The following is an 8,625-nucleotide window of genomic DNA, read 5'->3' as shown; positions in this document are numbered from 1 at the left end:
ATCACACAGACACTCCCAGCACACAAGGCATATGGCAGCCATTTATGTTCAAGGAGACTGAATGGGCAGTGACTAAGTTTCCCAATGAGAAGTGGTCATCTGTTCTCAATGTTGGAAAAACAGCTACAAATTATGGGACGACGGCCCTCAACTCCACGTATACAAGCCAGTAAGACGAGAGTAAAAGCGATTCAGGTTTTACTTCTACTTAATATACCCCAGTACTTTGTGCATTACGTAGCTAGTCCGTCCATTCAGACAGGACAGTGCTTTAAGTGTCCACGTGTTGGTCAAGCCAATGATTTGATTGGCCGCTATGTCAGATGACCAACGATCTGGGTGCTGAAATTACCTACAAAAGGTGAGTGTGATTGGGTGGGGCTATAAGAATGTGACTAAGTTGTGGGTGTCGTAGGCAGTGTTTCTTCCAGACTTTTTTCTTCGGGAAGGGGGTGGGGTGCGGCAGACTTTCTCTGCCCCCCCCCCTTCTCCGAAGAGATGCCTGGAAGAAACATTGGTAGTAGGCAAGGTAAGATGACGACATAACACTTTTACCGCCACACATGACTAAGTCAAACAAAATATATTAAAATTAATTGCCCTAATCCTTACCCTCAGAGCGACTGGGAACACAAAAAAAAAAAAAAAAAAAAAAAAAAAAAAAAAAAAAACACTTCAAAGATTGCAAAACATTTAAGTAAAACACACCACAAAATAACAGCTATACAAAAGGAACTCGTAGATGTACGTGTATATACTCATGGAGCTGTTAGAGAACGTTCTCTTAGAACTGTGAGCTGGCCACCGAAACGTTTGAAAATCTACGAATGAAAACTCCAACATCAGTATCGTGTAACCCAAGCACTCTGTGGCATAGACGCCATACCTCATCCACATCATTATCTGCAAACAAGAAGACAATGTAGCATCTTGTTAATGTAGGATAGAGGAATAATGTGCCCTAACTGCTAGACACATCCAAGACATGTGTAGAATTCTCCATTTTAGATTTAAAGGCGGCATAAAATTAGTTGACGGGAAATACATCGCGGCTCACTACTGAACGGGATAGAAACAAAATAGTATTTCGTTTTGTTAGTTGTTTCCCTTACTCAAATTTATAGAGTCAGCAGGCTAGTTTTTGTAACCGAAAAACAGCTAGAATTTTTTTTTTCAACTTTAAATAAAATGTTGTGGTGAAATTCCATTGATTTTCAAAAAATGTTATGGTGAAATTCTATTGAATTTAGCATTTATTTTAACGGAATTTCGCCACACCAAATTTTGAAAATTAAAAAAAAAAATTTTAGAGTGTTTTCTGTTACAAAAACTAGCCAGCTGACTCTATCAGTGTTAGTACAAGAAGTATCGATTGTTACATAGCCGATATATATGCTAGTTTATGAAATTTTAAAACTCTAGAATATGATTTTTTAAGATGCCATGGCAACCATATTTTCAAAAGAGTTCCCGATGCATGGAAATATTTCCCTTAAAGTAGCCTAACTTAGATATACACAAATAAATAAACAAATCGTTTTAATTAAGAAGTTAGTTTCCGTTTGGAGCCTACCCACTTAATGATTTCTTGTATATATATATATATATATATATATATATATATATATATATATATATATATATATATATATATATATATATATATATATTTTTTTTTTTTTATTTTTTTTTTTTTTGAGTATATCTCTTTTTATAGCTATGCCATTCTATATTTGTCTTATATGAATAAAACTTAAGAGAAGCTATTGTTTTAAAAATTCAATAAGAAACAAAACAATTAAAAAGGAGTTTTTTGGACACCCCTTTTAGAGCATTTAGAGAAGGGCAACAAGGAATGGAAGAAGTGTGAACGTTTGCTTATCTTTCACACTACAGGTAACGTCGATCTTTTAGTGAGTTGAATTATTTTATCCTCGTCTAAAAAGGTTTTTTTAGCGGCAAACCTTGTATATTGTTATGCTAACCTACTCTGCTATGTACAAACGAAAATTCATACATCATTATCGTGAAACCCAAGCATTCAAGGGATAGACGCCATACTTGATTGAAGACAATGTGGTGATCTTTCTACTGTAGGCTAGAGGAATAATGTGCCATAACTGCTAGACACATCTATGAGAAACTTTAAATTCTCCATTTTAGATTTCATGGCGTAAAATAAGCTTACAGACAATTTATCGCGGAACATCCCTGGTCGCAATTGACACAACTTTCATTTGTGTTAGTTGTTTCCCATTTTACAATTAAAAGCAAAAAGGGGAAGCAACCAATATCCTGAATGTTTGCATAAGAACAAAAGTATTAATACAATAAAATCGAAAATGATTGTTTTAATTATTATACTATACTTGGCTATAAATGTTTGTTATTTAAGGTTATATTCTGTCTATTCTTGATAATGTTTGATATTCTGATTAATTATTTTGCTTTATAGTATGTAGTAAAGCATTACTTAAATGTCCTACTGATTTTTTTAAGTGGTGAAACTACCGGGTCACTGTGATTGCTATACTAAACCAGGGGTTGGCAACCTTTGAGACGAAAGAACCAAAAAATATAATTTACAACATTACCCGGTTTTTAAAGAGCCACTAACATTTTTATGTCAATAGTATATTTGTTTAGTATATATATCATCCTAAACAAATATCATATATATATATATATACATATATATATATATATATAATTTAAAATAAATAGCTTTGAATATATGAGATACTCTCATTTGAATTTGTGTTGAGAGGATCTACTATGTAAGTCAGAGTACTTGCATTTGTTTTGAACAGCTGAAATCTCTCAGTGAAAACAACCTTCATTTTGTTTATATTAATGCTGAAGTGATTGAATAGAAGCATTGGTTTCATAACGATATTTTAAAAGATTTTTCGTAATTAAGTAATTTACCGCTCATCATGTATTCAACAAAAAAAAAATGTTTCTCGAAACAAACCATCTTTTCAAGCAAGACATAGGCTAGATTTTCCTTTTAGTTTTACACATTGCTGGTTTAGTTTCTTTGTCAAGTTGAATATTTCAATTCGGAATGGACAATGTAATGGGAAGTACACTGAGATAGGGAGTAACTAAATATTCTAATATAATAGTGAATGTTTTTTTTGTGTATAACTATTGTTATACCGTTTATTACCGAGTGTTGCAGACTAATACTTATATGAGTTTTGGAAATAAAATAAAATAATTATTAATATTTGTGCATGGAGCTGAAGAGCCGCAACTGGACATCAAAAGAGCCGCATGCGGCTCGCGAGCCGCAGGTTGCCGACCCCTGTACTAAACAATACCAAATGGAAAATGTTGGATCCCTTGAAATCAAGGGACAAGTTAAAAGTGTAAACCATCGGTTCTTGTGTTTAGATGACATGCAGCTGCACTGGAAGTTTGAAAACAAAGAAAGTAACTTAAAAAAAAAACAATATTTGTTTTAGCCTTGTTTCAAACGTTTCTTATATATTGTTTAACGAACAACCTTGTTTGACACTTATGTAAAGCTATGCTAGTACTCTCCTTGGTTCTCCATTTAATGTATAATCCAATAGGTGGGTGGTAATGCAAGACTCCTTTTACCTTATCGTTTACAGAGTATGGAGAAAGTATTGTAATTTTGATAGCTTGCGCCGTTTTACACCTCCCTACCTTAACGTATACGGAATATAAAGAATGTACTACAGTCATTCAAAAAAAAAAAACAAAAAAAAAAAAAAGGAACTACTTCCGGTAAGCTGAACAGGTACTTAATTCACTTCAATTTTATTAAAAACCTAGATCTATATCTTGCGTACTGTTTAAGTTTGGTTGACGAAGCTATACTTATGTATTTCTGATTTCTTAAAGAAACCTTCATAATTTAATACTTTTATTATCTTTATTGATAATTTCATTTTATAATCGCATTAAGCTTAAAAACGAATGTTTTGTCGCTAACATCTTTAAGTGCAATCCAAACCCTTATTGTTACTTATGAATATACGAGAAAGTTTAAAGGAGATCACTCCCGCTTTATTTTGTTTTGACCCAGAAACTGCTAGACCAGCATAGCCGACACGGTCAAGTTTAGCTTTAATTAAAAGATGTCAAGCTGTAATGCTCAATTTAATATAGGCATCATTAGTAACAGAACAGTTGAAGTAAACTGTGTACCAGTATTTCTACCAGACTTTTTTTCTCGGGGAGGAACTTGATATTTCCGGGGTAGGAGGGCGGGGGGTGGGGGCGGACAACATTTGTTTAGGGTGGAGGAGGGTGGACACTGGTAAAAGTATATGTTTTCGGTATAAATTCGATTTCGTTATATTTGGCAAAAAGACTTTCTTCCAGGGAAGGGGAGTGGGTTGTGGGGTTCTCACCCGGAAGAGATACCTTGTCAAAACTCCGTACGTGGTAGACGACTTACAACAATATGAAGCACGGAATATAAAACTCAGTAAATCAAAGTGATAAATGGACAAGATATTCAGATAGACATTAAGTTTATTTGTGGGGATGCTAACCTTTTTGCAAGCGATTATGTCAACGGTAAAAAGGTAAATATCCCTCATGTTAAGAAAACATAATAATACATTGATTAAAAAAAAAAAGAACATCTGTAAAAAAAAATTGTCAAATAATGAAATTCCCCCGGTAGGAGGGACCAAGCCACTTCTCTACCTGGAATATTGTAAAGGTAAATTGGAATCAGTAAGTATCTGATTCAACTGTCACGTGAACTAAGTCACGGACAGAGCAAAGTATTACAATGTTGCAGTAGCTAGTAACGGCAAGCAGTAACAAAGCTATTAGCCAAGTCTGATGACCATTTGTCTTGCAAGGGTTTACAGCCGGCAAGTAAAATTAATAATCAGGTCCGATGACTCGGGTCAACTCAATGTCTACAATTTACTGTAGTAAAATTATATGTTACTCAATAAAACACAAAGTTAACTGCAAGCGTAAACTGCATGTGTGTTTATTTGTTTTCATAAATAGTTGGTTCATTGATATTTTTTAATGAGATATTAAGTTTTACAGTAAATAAAAATAACAAAGTAAATAATACAATAGCAAAGAGTACGTGGACAGAGAAAAAAAAAACAGACAAAGATTACTAAACATTTAACTGAAACATATCATCAAATAACAACTATACAAAAGGAACTTGTAGATATACGTATATATATATATATATATATATATATATATATATATATATATATATATATATATATATATAGTAATGGAAATGTTAAATAACGTTTTATTAGAACTGTGAGCTGAATGAAAACTCCAACATCAGTATCGTGAAACCCAAGCACTATGTGGCATAGACGCCATACCTCATCCACATCATTATCTGCAAACAAGAAGACAATGTGGCTATCTTGTTACTGTAAGATAGAGAAATAATGTGCCCTAACAGCTATACCAGGAGTCGGAAACCTTTCGAGACTGAAGAGCCAAAAGCTACAATGTACACAATTCTCTAGTTTTTAAAGAGCCACTTACATTATTTTTTTTTTAATCGTATGATAGTAGATAAGGATTAGGTAAATCAATTCGATTTATGATTTGAAATGAATAGCGTTAATTACGAACTAATATTGATGCATATAAATACATACATATGTTTCTCGGTTTTAGCTAGCTCTGCTATGATAAATTTAGTAATCAAATAATATAAATATATGACTATCCCAATCGACTTTAGAAGCCAGTTACGGACACCACTGGCCCAGGAGGTGTCTCCTATAGCCAGGCAGCCCTCAATACGGCAAACTTCGACTAACTGGCTTGGATATTTGTTTGATTACCGTATATCGGTATTTTCTGTCCTTAGGTTCTCACTGGTCTTATCTTCCACCCGACACGAACCCACAGTCAAGTACCTGGCTCAACTGTATGAAACTAATAACTAAAATACTTCGTCACTCAGGTCAAATTAATTTATACTCACAGTTAGAAGAATGCAGTCTGAATAAAATAACATTACCCATTTAACGATATTCGATAAAGTCGGCACTCGGGCAGTGACAAGCATGAAATTGTTGTCACGGGGCTGTACACAGCACGGGTGTGGGGCTGGGCCTGTTGCGCAAGCGGCTGTCAGCTGTCCGTATACTTTCTATTTTACCATTTTTTTACAGTTTACTTTTTTAAAGAGTTTTTTTTGGAAATGAAATAGTATAAATATTAATATTTGTGCATGAAAATCGAGAGCCGCACATTGACATCCAAAGAGCCGCATGCGGCTCCATGACATGTGTAGAATTTTCCATTTTAGATTTCATGACGGCATAAAATTAGTCGACGAGAAATACATCGCGGCACATCCATGAACGGAATAGAAACAAAAGAATATTTCGTTTATTAGTTATTTCCCATATAGGAATTTATTGCAACTAGGGGAAGCAACAAACATCCTAGAAGAGGTAAAGAGAACAAAAGTAATTATACAAAAAAACTAAAATGATTGTTTTATTTATTAAATACAACGCAGCAATTAACATTTTATTACACTAATATTTTGTCCATTTTTGATAAGTTTTTGATTTCTGAATAAATAATTTTCTCTTAAATATGTAGAAAAGCATTAGCTTAATGACCGGCTGCAATTGTCCAGATGGGAAACCAACGCATATAGAAATGTTGAAAAGTAGAAAATAATTTAAATTTTGGATCCCTTGAAAACAAGGGACAAAATGAAAATGATCTGTTGTTGTTCAAATCGTTTAATACTAAATTATCTGCACCTAATTGCCGACACTAACCCGACATGTGGGGATGAAGGCGGTGGCTTAGCTATATATATAGATAATATTATAGTGAGACCACGGACTGTCTGTATTTTCTTCCCCACACACTCCTCACCCCACCTCTCTCACCGCTGTAATGTCGACTGTTATAAGTTACAAAGTTATAAATAATTAAAAGTTTGCAATTGTCCACTTCTGTGTCCAGTGATTGATCATCTCATCTGTCTATCTGACCCGGAAAAAGCATTTCGTATTTTTGGTGCTCTCGACAGGTGCAGTGATCAATTTTTTAACTCGGCTATTGGTGAATTCTGCAAGTAAGACACACGCTTTGTATGTATTATGGGATTAAAACGTGCGATTCTTTGATAAAGTATAAACATTATAATATCGAGCTTAGCTTTCAAATTTCAGTGTAAATGTAACTCACTTTTTCACATAATATTCAATTTACTGACGTATATAACTATGTGCAGATGTAAACTTACGGTTATATCATTTTGCTCATACCCAAATCTGACTTCGTCTATCGATTTTAAAAAAAAATGTATACGTTATCATCGTTAGCTTTACATTCCACGGAGCCTGAGTTATATTCAAAATTCATTCAAAATGGAATATTTGTGCTAATCTTTGAGATAATTGCTTATATCTCTCAGTAGATCTTTCTTAAAAAAATGTATTCTTTCCGATAGCCCAAAATGTCATTTGTTAAATTATATTTGGCTTTAAAATATGTATTTAATAAGCATTTTGAATCGTGAGTTTTTTGCCTCAAATTAATATGTGTACAATGTGTCTGTGCGCCAGTATATTTCTAGACGCCAAGCAATGCTTTATAGATGCTGTACGAAAAGACTGTGGTCAGTCTGTAGAACACTTGTTGTCCGAAATGGCTTGGGAGTTTGGCCCTTACGGGATGTATAGCGCCCTTTTGGGATGTGGATCTAACAGCTGAAACCAATTAATTTCCCTTGGTAAGTTCATTTGAGCAAAACACGAGAAATTTGTTTTAAATATATTTTCCAGATTTTATGTTTTAAGTTAAAAATAGCCACCAGTCTTCAAGGAAATGAATTAAAATAAGAATGGTGAATGGTAATGGCATTATTAAATAACGTTATGTGACTTTTTCGATTAGATTTAGTGAAAAGCTTCCCTATGTTGTGTTAGATAATATATTCATAATATCATATCATTATGTACATTTTTTTTAAACCAATATATGTATGCATTTGTAAAAAAAAAATGCGAGCATAACAGTTTTGGGAAAAATATAATAATCGAACTAACCCGCTACGTAGCATACACCACTATCTAGTTGTTTTATTTTCTACTTATTAACAATTCATAATTTGTGAATTCCACACTACGCCACCAACCTGCACCCCACCCCCCTCACCCCACCCGCCCAGTGAAATCAGCCGTTTACAGACGACAATGACAATATAAAGCAGAACTTATTATCTCCTTTTAGTTTCAAATCGTTTAAAAACTAAATTATTTGCCCCTAATAGCCGTCACTTATTCAAACCGGTTCTACTATTGTAACCATTCGGGTTGAACCACAGCTCACCTGACAGGTGGGGATGAGGGTGGTGGCTAAGATGAGTGGTGTTTTCTATGGTCTCCATGAAGAAAATGATATATAGATTGATTAATTAATACTAAAATACGTTAATTTAAAAAAAAATGTTATAAGCATATTGAATGATTATTATTTTTATTGTGTTCATTATAACTATACTATACTTATGTAATAAAAAAATTGAGTAATTATTAATTTTTCAGTTTCATCAATTAAAAAAGATGAACATCTTTTGGGATTTACAAACATTGAACAAAAAACAAATAA

The sequence above is a fragment of the Physella acuta genome, unplaced genomic scaffold (genome assembly GCF_028476545.2).
Source record: "Physella acuta isolate Inbredline_101_S28 unplaced genomic scaffold, ASM2847654v3 ptg001302l, whole genome shotgun sequence".
In the NCBI taxonomy this organism is placed as follows: domain Eukaryota; kingdom Metazoa; phylum Mollusca; class Gastropoda; family Physidae; genus Physella; species Physella acuta.
Note: the sequence above shows the minus strand (reverse complement) of the source record.